Consider the following 20,320-nt stretch of genomic DNA (forward strand, 5'->3'; position numbering starts at 1 on the left):
GCGACCCAAACAAAATGAAAATAACTGTTTTAGAGTTTGTGCCGGATGATGACGGTGTAGTAATGCCTATTCGTGCTGCTGCTGATCTTTCTCTCTGCCCGTTGAACGGTTCTCGGTTTCAATGAATTATGAAAATGAGGTAGCCTGTTGATTTGACAGCTCGAAATTGCATGGAGGAATGTCGAACAAAGAGACTGAGAGCAATTATCTAATGTAGTTAGATTTAAATTAGAAAAAAAACTTGAGATTGCGTAACTCAATTTTCAAAAAAAAAAACGAACTTTTTTTCAATTTTAAAACGCAAAAAACAATTTCCAATAGGCAGCGAGCGAGCGGTGAGGCGAATGTCAAAACAGAAAAAAGCCCTTTTTCTCCTGAGTTCGTGTGAGAAAGAGAAATTCGGACCAAAAACCAGTCTGCTTGGATTGGATGCGGATATGAGAGGGGGACGGGAGCGACCTATTCGAGACCTGGGCGAGCGCACACACTCTCACGAACACAGAAGCCCACCATCCACTAGCACTCCTAGAGACTAGGGCTGACTTCCAAACAACATAAACATAGGCAAACATATGAAAAGAAGAGGCCTACTGGTGTTCGGCGCTACTTCTGCGCTCAGGTCGGATCGGAAAGAGGGGGCCGGACTTTTGGGAGGAATGAAATTAAGGTGATCTTGTTAATTCTTTACACTTCAGCTCAGCACCGCACCGAGCGCTGACTGGAAAGCGTGTTAGTACCCTAGGAAGATCCCATTGAGTGGGATTGAATGCTTTTCGAGAAGAGTGGTTTGGCGATGACGACGCTTTGGATGCCGACCGATAACAGGTAGTTGACATCTGCTTCTTGAGTGGAAGGAAGGTGAGGGAGGATGGCGTCATTCGTAGCTGCAGGAGAGGAGGAAGACATTCTTACGAAGTGATACATCATTGGCGCGTGAGATGATTCTCTTTGACAGAGTGAAGAGCAGCTATATAGGATTATAGCGGGAGGAATGAATGGAGTGGATTGTTGTTGGATTCTTTTCAACGAACGGAATACAGCGCGGACAACGGTACAGTGGGGTTTCGGTTGAGGTGACTCATTCGCCCAGGAAGTCATTTCCGGTTGAATTGAGTGGATGGCATTGTCACAACGGGCTATTTAGAAAAACATATATCCGTTTAGTTGAAAATGATTTCAAATTGTTCCAATTGTACTGCAAAAATTTAATTGTATATTGTGTCTTTCTCTTTCCAGGTACGATTCATGCAATGTATGCTTCAATTTAAGTAAGTAAAACTTCCAGAACCAGAGCGAAATACATTCTTTTTTTAAACTCCTTATTCATTCCAAATTTAAACTAAATTACATTAAATTTCAACCTAGGTGCTCCATCTACTACAGTAACTTACAAGCCTTAATTGTTATATATATCTAAGTGTGTTTCCATTGTTCCTGCTTTGACAATTCAATATTTTTAACAAGTTTTCGATACGTGCATGTCAGTATAACAATTGACATCTTAAAACTAAATCTTATATAAATATAAAGGGAATTAATCGTTGTCTAGACTTTTCTGAAGATTTTGGAACTGTCTTAAAGAAATTGAACTTGATGAAGTTCTCTAGATTTCTAAGAACCCTTTGAAAGTTTCTGAAATTTCTGAAGTTAATTGAACTACCTTGAAATTCATTGACCTATCCTGAAGTTACCACAGTTCGAAATTTCTTTGAAACTTATGGAACTTCCATGAAAATCTCCTAACTTCCCTGAGCTTCTCTTGACTCGCCTGAAGTTTTAGTTCCCTCCATGAAGTTACCTAAATTTTAAAGAAATTTTGGGAACTTCTCTTACGTTCCAACAATTTTCGTGATATTAACGGATCTTCCCTGAAAACTCCGCAATTTTCCATAAATTGTTGGAACATGTCTGAACTTCTCGGAATATTCATTGATTCCTCGAAGTTTCTTGTAGGTGAGTGTGAAATCACTGCACTATTCAATTCATTGCTCTATCCAGCAACAAAATTAAGCAATGACACCGATAATGACCGTGCATCAAGAACCCTAGTCTTAACCACTTCAAACTAGAGAACAACGAATCCAGCTTTCCATGCTCGGTAATGGTGGCCTGTTTGTATGAACTAATGTATCCTTCCCTGTGCTTTTTGACACTATCTGGAGGTTCGGATTTTGACCCCTCTCTTTCCCTCTCCCAGGAACATAATGGAATAACATACGCCCTCCAGCTAGTTTAAAAAAAAACACAGTGAAGGATACATTTATTCATACAAACAGATCGCCATTATCGAGCATGGAAAGCTGGATAGAAGACTAGGAATCACATAGATGAAGGCTAACTAACTCCGACCTGGCACCACTCTGCCAGACAAGCCTGCCATTGGGTCATTGCTTTGCAGGAGATCAACAAAATCTCAAACAGCTGATGGTAGTAACACTTAGTACATTGCTTTCAATGTGCTTGTCGAAGCACTCTCCATGACCATCCATCAAGTTGACGAAAGAAGTCAAAAGCAACTGATGAATGTCGTGTTCGGTGGTGATCCATCACCAATCTGGTCATTCCCGACAATCACGAAACTCACCTGTGCTCGTTTGAAGCAGTTGCTGCTTTGCTTGCTTGCTTGCCCAACTGCTTCCGTTTAATGTTGCCAGCTTTGTTTGTAACTCACACAGTCGCGCCTGCCGAGACGAACTTGGAATGCGAAGGTATTGTTTTCATTATCTTCTGTCGTTTCGCTTTTTCTCATGATCGTACTGCAGAAGTCAGTGATGTAAAATATCATGACACTCACGTGACACTCGTCTTCGCATCAACCGACTATCGCTTACAGATCGTTTTGTCACGCAGTGAGAGTTAGAGCCATGGCAAACAACAATCACCAATAATGGTCGCTGCTCACAAGCAAATCGTTACACTCGCTGCTGATAATGAAAAGCACAACGAAAACAGTGAAGACTTCTGCAGTACGATCATGATAAAAAGCGAAACGACAGAAAAAATGAAAACAATGCCTTCGCATTCCAAGTTCGTCTCGGCAGGCGCGACTCTGTGTGAGTTACAAACAAAGCTGGCAAAATTAAACGGAAGCAGTTGGGCAAGCAAGCAAGCAAAGCAGCAACTGCTTCAAACGAGCACAGGTGAGTTTCGTGATTGTCGGGAATGACCAGATTGGTGATGGATCACCACCGAACACGACATTCATCAGTTGCTTTTTACTTCTTTCGTCAACTTGATGGATGGTCATGGAGAGTGCTTCGACAAGCACATTGATAGGAATGTACACGGGAAAAAATCCGATCGCCGAAACGAGAAAAATGACTCATGATTTCATGAACAGAGCGTATTTTCGTGTTATGAATATACACCATGAATAATATTCATGATATCATGAGCAACTTTTGCGTAACGCAGCAAACATTCCCAAAATCATGAATCATCCGAGTTGAAATCATGAGCTAAATTCATAGGTTTAACTTTAACCAAAAAATTTAAAAAGAATAAAATAAAGCATCAGACTGGATTCGAACCAAGAACCTTGAGATCGTTAACCCCATGCTTTGACCACTAAACTACCAGTAATTGTATAAGATGGAAGGCAAAAGGCTTATAAGAGCTACCTATGTTGTGCGGTTTATGAACACGGTTTGCCAAGTACGTGTAACGCTTGTAGTGGTCTTGATTCCTCTGCATTATGAAATCATGAATTTCCATCCCGAAAACATGAATCATCGTTACGATTTCATGGGATGGCAAGTTTTTTCATTTCATGATTTTTTATTCATGAAAATGGAATCGGATTTGTTTCCGTGTACTAAGCGTTACTACCATCAGCTGTTTGAAGATCGTGATTGTGATAGGTCACAACTCTGGCGATCTCCATCTGTTCCACCGAGATTTTGTTGATCTCCTGCAAAGCAATGACCCATGGCAGGCTTGTCTGGCAGAGTAGTGCCAGGTCGGAGTTAGTTAGCCTTCGTCTATGTGATTCCTAATCTTCTATCCAGCTTTCCATCCTCGTTAATGGTGGCCTGTTTGTATGAATAAATGTATCCTTCACTGTTCGTTGACACTAACTGGAGGGCGTATGTTGTTCCATTTTCTTCTGTTCCTGGGAGAGGGAAAGAGAGGGGTCAAAATTCGAACCTTCAGATACTGTCAAAAAGCACAGTGAAGGATACATTTATTCATACAAACAGGCCACCATTCCCGAGCATGGAAAGCTGGATTCGTTGTTCTCTAGTTTGAAGTGGTTAAGACTAGGGTTCTTGATGCACGGTCATTATCGGTGTCATTGCTTAATTTTGTTGCTGGATAGAGCAATGATTTGAATAGAGCAATGATTTCACCACACTCACCTACAAGAAATGTCGAGGAATCAATGAATATTCCGAGAAGTTCAGACATGTTCCAACAATTTATGGAAAATTGCGGAGTTTTCAGGGAAGATCCGTTAATATCACGAAAATTGTTGCAGACCCCGCAGGAGGTATGAGGAAGCTGACTAGGTAATAAACGACGCCAGTGTCCGTCCACTCCTAGAGCAACGCAGCCCGGATAGTATTCGAGGCCTTACGGAAGTTATCCACGCCCTCCGCTGCAGCGCGGAACGACGATACTCATGCGCCTCTGCCTTAACGACCCCGAACGCAGTGCTACCCTTGACAACTACCGCAAGCTCCACATCCAGTGCCGTCAAGGAGTCAAAACTGCCACACAATCCAGCTGGATGAACTTCCTTGATAGTATCAACGAATCATAATCCTCAGCGGACCTTTGGAATCGAGTCAACGCCCTCAGTGGCACACGGCATATGGCTCCATTGCATCTCCAAGTCGATGGCTCCGCGGACGACCTCAGGAAATACTTCGCTGGTCTTCAACCAGGTCTTTTCCTGGCAGGAACTCCGCTTCGCGTTAAGCCGAAGCACTGGCAAATCCGCCGGACCGGACGAGGTTGGCTACCCCATCATGACCCACTTTACCCGTTCCAGGCAAGGTTAAATTGTTGGAACTATTCAACCAACGCGCAGTGGGCAAAAATTGACAAAACCGCGACTAAATTGAATATCTCGGCTGCCAAACCGTTTCAGTCAACATATTATACATTATTATACATCATTGACCGGAGACTTTTGCGTACCGAGATAGAGGGCCGGGATCAACCCGAGTTCCCGGTAAAGTAGGAAATTCCACTATCTATCGACATAATTTTACACTTTACTTAACGTATATTACTGGAAATTGATAGTACTAAGTATATATTGTGTAAAGACACCATATATGTACGCCCTCAGGGAAACTCTACTGGCCTAAAGGAGGATCCGGAACGACTGATAAAGTGGCCACATTATAAACATTGTCCTAGAACCTTGTGATTTTTTCTATGATTGTTCAGAGTCATTAGATCAAACCGAATTTAATAAAGAATTTAAATTTTGGAATAAAGTGGCCATATCTGGTTCTCCGGATAATCTGGATTGACCTATAAAGTAGCCACATTATGAAAATTGTTCTAGAAATGTTGTTTGTTCAGAATCACGAGATGAAATAGTATTTAATATTAAATTTATAGTTTGGGATCCAATGGCCATATCCTTGTCTTCCGAATAATCCCGATAGACCGATAAAGCAGGTCGTATAATCTAAACTGTTCAGCATTTGTCTACCGCACAAGTTGGAAAAAGTTTCAATTTAGGTATTGTGATACGTGTAAAATCAAAAGACTTATCTAGGCCCATCCGGGGCACAAGCGCCATAAATTGTGCAGGCCAAACCTTGCTAGAAAAATGTCTCCCGAGGCAAATTTATCAGATAGGATGTCAACGGCATTAGCATGGTCCGATCCGAAGTTATCGTATCTAACATACCACAATGAAGGTTCGAAAGTAGCATTTGGTAGTAAGGATGTGAAATACATGGAGGAAGTGGCACAATATTATATGGATAGCGGTGTAGAAGATGAAGGGGATCCAGATTATCCGGTCAATCCAGATTATCTCCAGAGTTAAATACGCTTCACCATTTTTATAATGTGGCTACTTTATCGGTCAATCCAGATTATCCGGAGAACCAAGATATGGCCACTTTACCCCGAAATTTAAATTCTTTATTAAATGCGCTTTGATCTCATGATTCTGAACAAAGATAGAAAAAATCGCAAGGTTCTAGGACAGTTTTTATAATGTTGCCACATTATCGGTCAATCCAGATTATCCAGAGAACCAGAATATGGCCACTATACCCTAATATAGTTTCCATATTAAATACGCTTTGATCTCTTGATTCTGAACAACATAGAAAAAATCACAAGGTTCTAGGACATTTTTTATAATGCAACGCTGGCTGAATGGGATGTACCCTGACAAGTGGGAATGGAGCCTAGTCGTGCCCATCCCGAAAACAAACGAATCATCTGGTGAAGCATCCAAATACCGTCCGATCGCTCTCACCTGCTGCATGGCCAAGGTGATAGAAAGGATGGTAAACCGCAGGCTTAAATAATTCCTCGAGAACCGTCAACTTGCTTTTCGACAGGAGTACGGCACCTCCACGTACTTTGCGACACTCGGAGACGTTCTCCAGCAAGCCAAGAACAGTAAAGGCAACGAAAGGCTGTCCTTAAGGAGGAGTCCTCTCACCACTAATGTGGTCTTTAGTTGTAGATGATCTTCTAAGAAGCCTAGAGGCGAAAGGTTTCGAAGTTGTGGGCTTTGCGTAGTTAGAGGAAAGTTTGACGCTATCATTTCAGAAAGAATGCAACAGGCTCTAAAGTTTACCCAATCTTGGTGTATTAAGGAGGGCCTAAACATTAATCCGTCAAAAGTAGTAATCGTTCCTTTTACTAGAAAGAGGAAGTTCAACCTAAAGGAGTTCAAGCTTGAAGGAGAACAGATCCATCTTAGTGAACAGGTCAAATACCTAGGAGTTATATTGGATGCCAAGTTGAATTGGAATGCTCAGATTGATTATGTGATCAACAAAGCAACCCTGTGGTTATGCTCCAAAACTGTTGGTAGAAAATGGGGTTTGAAACCAACAATGACAATGTGGATTTACACATCAGTAATCCGTTCAAAAGTAACTTATGCTTCGTTAGTGTGGCTACCGCACAGAGGAAGCTGGCAAAACTGCAACGTCTAGCATGTATTGCTATAACGGGTGCGATGCACAGCACCCCATCAAAAGCGTTAGATGCAATTCTCACTCTACTGCTCTTGTATCAATACGTGCAACTAGAAGCGGAAAGAAGTGCTCTGAGGCTCAAAAGGTCTAAAAAAGTCATGCTAAAAAGTCATACAATACTTCCAAAGAGGACCAGTGATGAGTATGAATGGAAACTGGATTACCAGAGGACAATTAAGACACTCCCTTCAACGTATGTGAAATGTTGCGTTCGGATTGGGAAGTCGGTGGTCCTAGCGTTCGTCAAGGCTCAACCTTATTGTTCACAGATGACTCAAAAATTGGAACACAAACAGGTGCAGGAATCTTTGGCCCTGGGACAAATATTTCAGTAGCGATGGGACATTGTCCAACAGTGTTTCAAGCGGAAATCGTGACCATACTTGAATGTGTAAGTGTTTGCCTAAGGAGAAAATATAGATGTGCAAATATCTGTGCAAAAGCGCTTCGTGCTTACAAATGTACATCAAAGATTGTCTGGGTATGTATTCTCTTGTTGCGACAGCTGTGCAAATAGAACTCAGTAAACTTATATTGGGTTCCTGGACACTGTGGCATTGAAGGGAATGAAAGGGCAGACGATCTCGCAAAATTCGGTTCCAATTCACCGTTTATTGGCCCAGAACCATACTGTGGAATATCAAACTGTACGGTAAAAATGGAACTCAAACGCTGGGAAGAACAAAGGGTGATGTCCAACTGGATGGCCGTCACGAAGTGCAACCAGACGAAAAGATTTATAACTCCAAATGTAACACATACCAAAAAGCTCTTGGAGCTCAATAAACGGGCTCTTAGTATATACACTGGCCTAGTAACTGGGCACTGTCCGAGTAGATATCATTTGAAGAACATTAGTCGGGTTCAGAGCGATATCTGCCGTATCTGTAGCATAGAACGTGAAACCTCGGAACATCTGCTCTGCAGTTGCGGTGCATTACACAACCGTAGATCTAAATTTCTTCGTAGTGTTATCTTACACCCTAGTGGAATTTGGACTGCTAATCCTGGAAAGGTAGTTGGTTTCATAAACCATATCACACCTGACTGGGAAAGGACGTGTCCAGGCAATTAGCTGTCCACTCATTAAATGGTGGTCAGCTTGCATGATACGAACAGTTGACGCCCCTCGTTCTTAACCAACTCGTCGGTTGGGGTTTGAAAGGGTCGACTGTCCACTTTGTCAAAAACATGCTCACCGATCGTACTTTTCGAGTCACAATTGGCCTTTCCGTTATGGAAACGGGGATCCCCCAGGGCTCAGTAATTGCAGTCACGCTGGTCCTGATCGCAATGAGTCGCAATTCAGTCGAGTTCCACGCAACATCTTTATTTTCGCCGATAACGTTCTCGTAGTTTCCGTCGAATGAGAGCACAGGCGGCTGTTTCAGTGGCTGCCAAATGAGCCCGTACGACCGGTTTTCAACTATCCGCCTCGAAGAGCGTCAGATGCCACGTCTGCTCCTCTTCTCATCGTGTAACCGGACCACCGATACAGCTAAACAACACTGTCACTGCGGAAAACCCAAGGGGTGGTCACTCTACACAGTTATTTTGCGCTTCACGTGTGCCGCAACTGTGCCGGCAGGGCCGAGAGTGTCATCAGACTGAATTCTATGTTTGGCAACCCGGTTAATTTGACAGTTCACATGTTTTGGGGCCTCCCTTAGCTCAGTCGGTATAGGCGCAGCTACAAAGCAAGACCATGCTGGAGGTGGCTGGGTTCAATTCCCGGTCCGGTCTAGGAATTTTTCGGGTTGGAAAATTTCTCGACTTCCTTAGGCATAGAAGTATGATTGGACTTGCCATACAATGCAAAATAGTACAGGCATCGAAAGCTCTCAATTAATAACTGTGGAAGTGTATCTAGAACACTAAGTTGAGAGCACGCAATTAGCTAATATGCGATATGAAATAAGCTTGAAATGCGAAGAAGAAGAAGAATAATGTTTTGTTTTGAAGAAACAAAACAACAAACAGTGTAATCCTATCCCAGGTCCTAACTGTCGTGCACACTTAAAAATAACTAATTTTACACGAGACGTAATCCATCTTTGACGTAAATTATGGAACGTAAGCAAACATGTCATGTAAAATTAAGTGTTCTCAAACCGAAACATACGCAACTCGACGAAAAGTACGATTGATTGAATTTATTTTCTCGTTTATTTCAACTGATTCTTATGTCATTTGGGCCGCTTGCATGTGTCGGTCTCAGGGCACGGAAATTTACATGACTTTTTGGTAGTGTGTGACTCTTGGTTCGTTGCTCCCAAATTCTCTCGGAAAAGGACTACACTGAACCTAATAAGCAACGGCCTCGGCCACCGAATCGAAGCTTAGAACGATAACGTTCTCCGGGGGAGGCACTTCCAAATTCCGACAGGACATTAACTTCTACTGGATTGGAGTATGGTGAAGACTCAGATGATCCACAGTAGACGAAGCGAGCGTGCATCATCAGAGGAAACTGGTCCAGATGCTCTTCAGATTGTGATGAACGCTTCCTGGAGGAGTTTCTCCCGAAAGCCATCGACTCAGTCGAAGATGCGTCGCCAGCATTCTAGTGGAAGTTTCAACTGGAATTATACCCTGGTGGAGGTCAGACAATCCAACGATCGGACAAATGAAGAGAAGTATGATGTCCCTGGCGACAAGCAGTGCCGGCCAGAGAACACCTGTGATCATCGATGTCTGTTACGATGAGGAACGAATCATGGAACTGAATGTCGGTTGGCTGATCAACGAAGTGGTGAAGTGTTACGGATTCAAGCATGGTAAACGACCACTGATAAAACGACTACGGCCAGATGGTGGCCTTTGTAAGAACACCGATCCCTTACGACCTTCTGTGCGGCTCGGATTCCATAATCAATTCGTACCTCTCAGAGCTCGAAAAGCTGCGTTCGGACCAGTTCTACGAGGATTATTGCAAACATCGCCATGTTGAAATGCTTACCGAACTGCTCCAATCGCTTCGCCGGGACTTCTTCTCCACCAAGCCTATAAATATTCTATTTCAAGCGCTGGGTTTCCAGAGTCGTGTCCGAGAGCTTAACCTATCCTTCAACCAACTCACCGATGTCGACTTTCAGGAGCTCACCTTCAAGCCCAACAACGGACCAATCAAAAACGTTTCCTTCTCTTCCTCCTTCAGCCTGTCCTTCAGGGTCTCGCTCTCCCCACTAATCACATTCCGAATCGGCATTACGCCCATGTAGCAGTTCCTTCATGATCATCTTTTCAATCAGCTTCCGGAACGATGCCACCAGATCCTTGAACAGTTTGATCGTCTTGAGTGGAGGTTTTCCGATCTCGAAGTCTTCCAATAGCAGGGTGTCCATCCAACCGGGAAATCCGGGAAAAAACCGGGAATTCGGATTAGCCGGGAAAAATGCGGGAAAACCCAAATCGCACCGGGAAAGATAATGTATACTCATCCTAATTAACAATTTTGGTTTTATCATAGTTTTGTAGGCCATAATTTGGTCTTCAAGAATCATTTAGACCCTTATAAAAGTTGCATTTTTACATGGAATCAATCATTTTTTTAATATGCATAATTATATACATTTGTTACACTTCTGTTTACAATTTTCATATTATGCTTTCACTGTGGTAAAGTATCAAAATTCCTTTAAATTACACAACAAATCTATTCGTTCCTTTTATTTGTTGGAGCATGTGGACCTACCAAGATAGCTTACAGGGTATTTTTTTTCTTTTGGTTGTCATTGGATGAACATTTTTTTATTATTTTGCTACAGTTCTCCGAGTAAAATAGTGTTAATATAGAGCCTAACCGAGACATATCTTGTCACGAAGCTACTTGAAGATAGAGAAGCAAATTCATGCCAATTAAAACAAAAGTTCGATCTCAAACTTCTTGCATACCCGATTATGCTTGGCCTGCAAATGTTCCACACCGTACACAATCAACGAACTTAAAAAAAAATCATGAGATGATTGGTCCAGAGATAAATTAATAATAATTTCTGCCCTTTGTGCTAATGAGGTACACAAGATTAGTCAGGATATGGTAGAATACTTTGGTTAGCCTGTAAAATATAAAGATCTGAATCCATACCTCTCACGCTGAAGCCAATGTACTTGATTATCTTAGAGATAAATCATCCAGCTCAAACCAAGGGGTAATCATCATTATCATGAACCTAAATCTAAGCAGGATAAGTCACAAATGATCCATGAGTGTTAAAGTTACTATTATATATAGTATAATATATAATAATATAATATATAAATTTAAAAAAAATAATAAAGATCTAAACTACAGGAATTTTGGAAAACCTAATATTCCAAACCACACAAGCAACATTTTCGATTTAAATGTGGTCTTTAAGTCCATTCTAAGCCTATAAGGCATCTTCAAAACCATGATAAATTGTTACTTGGGCAATTATATTATGAGGCTTCCCGAAGGTTTACCCATTCTATCATTAAGTCGAATCATCATATTGATATTCTTAAATTATAATTCGAACGGAGACTCAAAATGCCTGTAAAATATCTCCAATACAATTTAAATATTTTGGTAACACATCTTTGAATTCCACCAAATGTTTTTAGGCATAACTTCAACTCCTGGAAGATTTTTAGAATTTTTATTACTGCGTATTTGTTTATGCTTTTTTCAACATACCAAAACAACATTTAGGCTAAATTTTTGCAGAGACCCTGTTCCCGTAGGGAAACCAAATTTTCAACAGCAGCTGACTTGTTTTCAGCAACGCTCAAACTGTAAACATTTATTATCATTAGCTTACAATTTTTATTAATATTAGATGTTACTTACAATAAAGTGGTTTCCTTTCCCACTGTATAAAGCTTCCTTTTCTTCCTCCTACACTCTCTCTGTTGATCCTATTAAATTAATTAATTTTAATTAACGATCACTCATCACTAACGCTACGAAACTTACGATTTGCTGTATGATTTGCGCTTGATCCGAACTTCGGTCCAACTACCCTAACGTTGTTGTGCTATATGCTCGACCTATTTGCAGGTGCTATCAAAAACATTCTAGTTACTAAGAATATGTGTATCATACTTTATTTTACTTACAATCTAAATCCAACGAGGAATGGTAAATACTTTTTGGGTGAATGTATCCTTTACAGGTATCCACCACGATCGACCGTCGCTGCAGGTAAGTAAACGAGGGTAAATATTTACATTCATACACTAACTTAACTAAATTTTATTCCTTTTCGTTTACTTACAGGATTTAGCGGTAAATAAGGAACGTTTTTTGTACCTCCTGCGACCAATCTAGCACTATTTATATACGATTTTCGAATAATAAACTTTAACCGCGGAACTGAATTGTTTATATTCTAATAATACATCGAGATTATATTTGCGATGGCGAATTATGTTTACCACTCACTATTATCTATATTACTACTACTACCACTACTACTACATACTATCATCTTGTTTACTTATCTCCATTCCTATTTGTCAACATTTAACGGCAGCACTCAATCTGCAGTACCGTTATGCAGTGTTGCCAGATTCACCTCTGCGGTGTTGCAACACCCCAGCCCGTAACATCCGGTAATGCTTGAAATCCGGATTTACTGAATCTCCAACACCGCTAGATTCACTACCCCACGTCTTTGAACTTTTCCATCAGCGGTCCTCACGTTCACCTGTCGGATTCGTCCATCCGAACCCTTGGTTACCGCTTCCACGATACCTCGTCTCCACCACTTCCGGTTCTTTCCATCGACCACGAACACTAAGTCGCCCTCGTTTAGCGGCTTCTGCTCGTCGAACCATTTCGACCGTTGGTTGATCGTCGGCAGATACTCCTTAATCCATCTTTCCCACATCTTGTCGGCAAGATATTGCGAGCGCTTGTATATATTTCGGAGTGCTTCGGCGAAACCCGTAGGTCCACCATCCACCTGCTTGTCGGCACTGGCCACCGTTCCCCGTAGGAAATGATTTGGGGTCAGTGCTTCAGTTTCGACCGAATCCTGCGGCAAGTAGGTCAACGGCCGCATGTTGATCATATCGGCCGCTTCCGCCAGCGTCGTCACTAGGATCTCGTCCGTCAGCTTCCTTCCGTCGTCCAGTGCACGCATCGCCTCCTTAACCGATCGTACCATTCGCTCCCAGATGCCGCCCATGTGTGGCGTTCCGGGTGGGTTAAAGTGCCAAGCGGTAGCGGGACTGGCCATACTTTCAGCACATTTCTGGTTGATGCTCTCCATCCTTACCATCTCGTTGTTAGCTCCCTGGAAGCATGTAGCGTTGTCGGAGAATATGTTATTTGACTTCCCAAACTTACTATGGAAACGTGTGATTGCCATTTGGCAGGATTCAGTTGTCAAACTGTGCACGACTTCGAGGTGCACCGCCCTCACAGCCAAACAGGTGAATACTGCCACCCAACGCTTCTCTTTTCGTCTACCGATCGTTACTTCCACCGGACCCAGGTAATCTATGCCCACGGAGCTGAAGGGCCGTAGATGAGAAGTGACTCTTTCAACTGGTAGGGGAGCCATCCTTGGAGATCTTGGACGGCATTTGTTCACCTTACACCATACGCACCTGTTCATCACATTTTGGATAGCTGGGCGCATCTTGGGAATATGGAACCTCTGTCTCATTTCGTTGAACACCGTCTCCGAATTCGCGTGCCCGAACGCTTCGTGGTAGTGCTGGATCAGTTTCTGCGTAATTTCGTGGGACCGGGACAAGATGATCGGATGCTTCTTGTCGAATGAACTTTCCCCAGAATTCGCCAGTCTACCCTCCATACGCAGCACGCCTTCGTCGTCCAGTACCGGTGAACTCTTATAGATGCAACTGTTCTTCCTAATCTTCTCAAGCGGCTGACCCGGCTGGCGCTGCAGATTGTTCGTGAGCATGCTCATTTCATCAGGGAAACTGTCCCACTGTACCTGCCGCCACAGGATGGTTTCGGCCTGCTGAAGTTCTTCCTGCCCAAGTGGTACCTGCACTGCCACATAATTCACCGCTGTCGCTTCGATCAGCCGACGTTGCTTCGTCGTTGCCCATGTTGTCACTATCGGCTCACCTCGTTTTTTACGCCGGCAGTTGACGATGAAGCGTACCATGGTAGCCGTCACTCGCAAGAATCTTGTCCAACGAGAAATCGCTTCAACGTTGATCACCTCTTGGAACAACACAGAACCTCGTGCCTCCTCCTCGGTTTCTTCAAACGTTGATTTTTTCGATGGCCACTGATCCTCCGGCTGGTACAGGAGATCTGGTCCTTGAAACCATATTCCATCGCTTTGAAGAGGTGGACCTTGTCCCCACTTCGTCAATACGTCTGCTATGTTCAGTTTGGTTGGCACCCATCGCCAGTCAGTAACCTTTGTGAGCTCCTGGATTTCGCCGACCCGAAATGCAACGAATTGCTTGTAGCGATGTAGGTCGGAATTCAGCCAGCTACACACTGTGCGAGAATCTGTCCAGAAAACAGTACGGAGGAATTTGTACGAATGTGTGTCCAGAACGGTTTGACTCATACGGGCTCCCAGAACCGCACCCATTAATTCCAGACGAGGAATTGACTGACGTTTAATCGGTGCCACCTTTGCTCGAGACATCATCAGGCTGCAATGAACATTGCCGTTGACAACCGCTCGCAAATACGCCACGCATCCGTACGCGTGTTCGCTGGCATCGGTAAAGATGTGAACTTCCGCGGAAACCGAAAAGAACTTTTACCAGGGGTACTAGCATATCGGGCCCTTTCAACAGCAGCGAATTCAGAGAAACTCCTTGCACTGTCGCTGCAGCATCCCATACTAGACGTATCTTACCTGGCTTTTTCGGGTTTTGTACGACACTTAGTGGGAGATACCAGACCTCGTCGGGGGGAGTTCCAGCCAGCTCGTCCTCGGTAGCCAGATGCGCGTACCCTTTTTCCTGGTACTCGTCAATCTGCTTGCAGACGTTCTCGTGCAGCTCCGGATTCTTTTGTAGTCGTTTCTCCAGTTGCTTCATTCTTCTCACGGCCATGGGAAAACTGACCGGGAACTTTGGATCATCTGTCTTCCACAGTAGCCCAGTTTCGAAGCGGTCGCCGACACGTTTGGTAGTCCGCTCAAGTATTTCCCGTGCTCGTTTCTCTTCTGTTGACTCTTGTGGTACCATAACCACCGATTCCTCCAAAGCGTAGTGGCTTTTGAGCAGTTCGTGCAGGTCCTCGTTGGTGATCGCTTGGTGGTAACCGAAATAATTACCTGCTGCAACCGTGGCGGAGTGCCTTGGACCGTATACCGTCCACCCAAACTTGCATCGAACCGCAATTGGTTCCACTGGTGCACCAACCTTCGCCTCCATCGGTGCAAACGAATGGATGTTATTTAGTCCGATGAGCAGTTCCGGCTGTCCGTCGTATGACTCGATTGACAATCCTCGCATGTGTTGGTATTGTGTGGCAAGCTCCTGGTAATCCAACCTCTGACGTGGCAGCATCAGTTTTCCAACCGTACGAACACTATGCAGCAGCAACTTTTCACCCGCATCGGGACTAACACCAGACGCCCACAGATTCATTCGCCGGGAGTCCTTCTCTTCGCGCGTGATATCAGCCGTCCACTTGATCGTCAGCCGCTCTTGTACGCCAACGACGCCCAGCCGGTCAGCGAGTTTCTTCTCCAACAACGTGACGGAGGCACCTTCATCCAGGAACGCCAGGACCGTGATCGATTTTCCACCACAGTGAAGCTGTACCGGTACCATACGGAACATGGCAGTACAGTTCGAACGAATATGTGCACTCATTCCGAAAGTGTGCCGCACAGGATGCATCAGCGGATTGTGGTGCTCCTTACAATCGCCGATGTTGCAGAAAATCCTGAACCTACATAAACCACCATGCTCGTTGAGGCACACGTGACATAGTTTATCGCGGGTCGCTAGCTTAAGTCGGTTCGTGTACGACAGCTTCTTAAAGTCCGCACAGTGCCGAAGACGATGTTCCATGCTTTGACATAGATTACACGGCTTTAATCTCTTCCGGTCGCTCGAACTTGCACCTGGACTATTTTCTCCACTATGGCAGTACAACGCACCCTTTTCCTTCGGTTTCTTCTTTCCGGACGATGGTCCACCTTTGAGCTGATACGCCGGCTTGAAATCCACGTCGACGTTTGCCTCACAGGCGTCCTCGACTATCTCCATGAGAAAATCCGTCAGCGTTCGCAGCGTTTGTTCTCCTTTGTTTCTCCGGTAATGAACCCATTCACGCTTTTCACGGTCCGGAAGCTTGGCAACCAGAGATTTAATCAACAGTGGATTGACGAGGTGTTGCCGTAGTTCTGCGGCCTCCAAATGTCCGCAGAGTTGTTCTACGGTATTTCCGAAAGGAACGAAACTCCTCAGGTTGTCTGGCTTTGGAGGCTCCAAATGATTAACTTTGTCCAGTAGATTCTGGAGCAGTTGTTCCGGACGACCATAGTGCCGACGCAGCTTCTCGATGACCCTCGGAATCGACTCGGGAAGAAGCAGTTGACCGGACACCAGCTCAAGAGCATCGCCTTCGAGGGATTCCTGCAGTCGCATTAAGTTCTCGTGGTCCATGTAGCCACAGGCTTCGTTCGAAGTTTTGTAGGCCGCGTAGAACAATGGCCATTGTGCTGGTTTTCCAGAAAACTTGGGAAGTTTGAATGTCAACCCCTTTCTCGCGGCCAGCTGTGCCTTTGTCGGTCCGACCTGCTTATGCCCCAGCCCGTTTTGGCTTCTTTCCTCCACCTTCTTAACTTTCTGCGGAATACTTTTCACGGATGGTTCGGTATGTTTGGAAGCTACCTTCGAATCTTCCGACCGTGTATCATCCTCTTTGCTATCGTCTTCATCATCGTCCTCTTCGTCGTCGTCTTCGGTATCATCGTTGTCTCCGGCATGCTTCTTCAAATTTTCTTTAGTTAGCTTCAGCGGTTTCTTGCTCTCTTTGCCAGAGGGTCCTGCTTTGATCCCGTCTTCATCTTTTTTATGCACCGTCTTGGGAACCTTGACGACTGATAGCTCTGCCAACTCCTGATCCAGGTCCGCCATCTCTTGTTCGAATGACTTCTGATTCGCTTTCATCCGCGCAATCTGTGCCTTCTTCTTCTGCAGAATCTCTTCCTGCAAAGCTCTTTGTTCTTCTTCTTCTTCAGCGCGCATCTCTCTCTCCATTTCCAACCTTTTTCTTTCAAATGCACGCTGCATATATTTTTCCTTCTTCCGCAGCTGCATCTCCGCCTCTAGCTCTTCATACTGCCGCTTTTGCCTTTCCTCTAACGCCTTCACTTTTTGCTCCACGATGGAAAAGCCTTTGCGAGAGTTGACGCTAGACTTGTCAGACTCGTCGGTAGGCTTCCGAAGACGAGCCTGCTTCTTGGCTTCTTTGAGCTGCCTTTGGTACTCCTGAGCCTGGAGCTGACAGGCTTCGTTTTGGCAGTACCATTTCTTCGGCTTCAGTCCCTCCGTTAGACCTACACAGCGAGAATGAAACCAGCTTGCGCAACCGTCGCAACCTACCATTTCTTCGTCGCATGTTGATGGCCCGCAGATTCCACACGGAGTCGCTGTCAGGTCCATGACTGTTTTGTCCGCCGTTTCGGAATCGGAAGCCATTTCTTTGGGAAGGTCCGAACTTCTCTCTTGGACACCGCTTGTGTCACTTTATTTTTGAGAAATTGTTCCCGTAGGGAAACCAAATTTTCAACAGCAGCTGACTTGTTTTCAGCAACGCTCAAACTGTAAACATTTATTATCATTAGCTTACAATTTTTATTAATATTAGATGTTACTTACAATAAAGTGGTTTCCTTTCCCACTGTATAAAGCTTCCTTTTCTTCCTCCTACACTCTCTCTGTTGATCCTATTAAATTAATTAATTTTAATTAACGATCACTCATCACTAACGCTACGAAACTTACGATTTGCTGTATGATTTGCGCTTGATCCGAACTTCGGTCCAACTACCCTAACGTTGTTGTGCTATATGCTCGACCTATTTGCAGGTGCTATCAAAAACATTCTAGTTACTAAGAATATGTGTATCATACTTTATTTTACTTACAATCTAAATCCAACGAGGAATGGTAAATACTTTTTGGGTGAATGTATCCTTTACAGGTATCCACCACGATCGACCGTCGCTGCAGGTAAGTAAACGAGGGTAAATATTTACATTCATACACTAACTTAACTAAATTTTATTCCTTTTCGTTTACTTACAGGATTTAGCGGTAAATAAGGAACGTTTTTTGTACCTCCTGCGACCAATCTAGCACTATTTATATACGATTTTCGAATAATAAACTTTAACCGCGGAACTGAATTGTTTATATTCTAATAATACATCGAGATTATATTTGCGATGGCGAATTATGTTTACCACTCACTATTATCTATATTACTACTACTACCACTACTACTACATACTATCATCTTGTTTACTTATCTCCATTCCTATTTGTCAACATTTAACGGCAGCACTCAATCTGCAGTACCGTTATGCAGTGTTGCCAGATTCACCTCTGCGGTGTTGCAACAGACCCTTTGATTTTATACGAATTCATGCTTCCATGAGATTTTGGATCAACAACATATTAATGCAAATCTTATCTCATATTTTTCTGCAAAATTGACGTATTGTAGAGTAATTATGCTGAAAAAATATGATTATCTATAAACAATTATTTTTGAATGCCTTTTTAGTTTAAGGCAGCGGTGATTTTTTGATTGTTTTTTTTTTTAATAACCGGGAAAAAACCGAGAATTGGAAAATTGGATTTGAATGGACACCCTGCAATAGCGACTCCAGCGCCATCCGGAAGAATTCCATTATCACCCCCAGACTACAGTTGTACTTGGCAGCGGTCATCGCCTTGATGACCTCGCTCATCCCGCTAGCATACCGCGATGACTTTTGACCGGTGTTTAAGCTAATGTTTTGAAAATCTGTGCGTTGTGAGGAATCCATGGCAGAACTTCGCCGGAAGTTCACAGTTGAAGTTATGAAACTAAAAATTTGATTAACATTTTGACACATGCACAGAGCAGGCGCAGATATCGTACAGTGTTGCGAGTAACTTTAAATATCATGAAAATTTCTAACCATGGGTGCCAATGAAAGTGCCCAGGTGTGCCCATCTGTATTTTTGGCACACTGTGCGGAGTGACCAACCCATTGGGAAAACCGCAAAAATCCTGGGTACTCTCATCGACCGGGAGCTCTGTTTTGAGCCTCATTTTCTAGCCGTTAAATCCAGCTATCGTAGAAGGCTAAACCTGGTGTGGAATATCTCCAGGCAGCACCCATCCAACAACCGTGACATTCGGTTTAAAGTGGCGCGGGCAATTATTGACAGTCGCTTGCTCTACGGCTTTGAGCTCACATGCTCAGCTTCCGAAAAGCATATTAAAACTCTCGCTCCGACCCTCAACAGGTACGTCCGTATTGTTCCGCACACACGCAGCTATTGCCAGCAAGGCCGCTGCCTTTTACGCAATAACTTTGAACGCTGATAGGAGTTTTCTCCTCGACGAAGGGAAAAGAATCCTCCGCACGGCCACCAACGTGGATCTCCTTCCTGTGAATAAGAGTCATTGGCGTGGAGATCGAAGTTGGCAACTTCCTAATCTAAAAATCGACAACCGGATTAAAGAGAGCATCAAATCAGGAGATTGCTCAGCTCTGAGAAGGTCGCTTGCAGAGCTACCCCAACTACAACCATCGGTACACCGAAGGGTCACGGTCGCAAGCATGCGTAGGCAACGACTAGTAGCAGCCTACCCCCACAATGTTCGGTGTTCTCGGCTGAAGTCGCAGCCTTTAAATCGCGACAACCACTCCTTCTTCCCAACCAGTGTTGGTTCTCACGGACTCTCACAGCGCTATCCAGGCTCTCCTGTCTGAGGCTCCAGTTCATCCATGGATTCAAAGTGTGATCCGTTTCGCTCCTACCAGCACTGTCTTTGCCTGGATCCCTGGTCACTGTGGAGTGCCCGGAAATGAAGAAACAGACAGCCTGGCCGGGCCGGGACTTTCGGGCTGTCCCACTACAGGATGTAAAACGTTGGATAGCCAACTCAATCAGCGAGGGAGATTGAGTAGTCGCAGTCTCGATCGCAGGCC

At 44.0% G+C, this 20,320-nt stretch overlaps 1 protein-coding gene across 5 annotated transcripts in view; it reads left to right on the forward strand.

Moving 5' to 3' along the window:
- The window catches only part of mam (mastermind), a 400,368-nt gene that overhangs the window by 40,776 nt on the left and 339,272 nt on the right, over positions 1-20,320 (forward strand). The window lies entirely within an intron of this gene.

Source organism: Ochlerotatus camptorhynchus, unplaced genomic scaffold, assembly GCF_037179485.1.
Source record: "Ochlerotatus camptorhynchus isolate MF236.1 unplaced genomic scaffold, CSIRO-AGI_Acam_v1.1 ptg000314l, whole genome shotgun sequence".
Lineage (NCBI taxonomy): Eukaryota > Metazoa > Arthropoda > Insecta > Diptera > Culicidae > Ochlerotatus > Ochlerotatus camptorhynchus.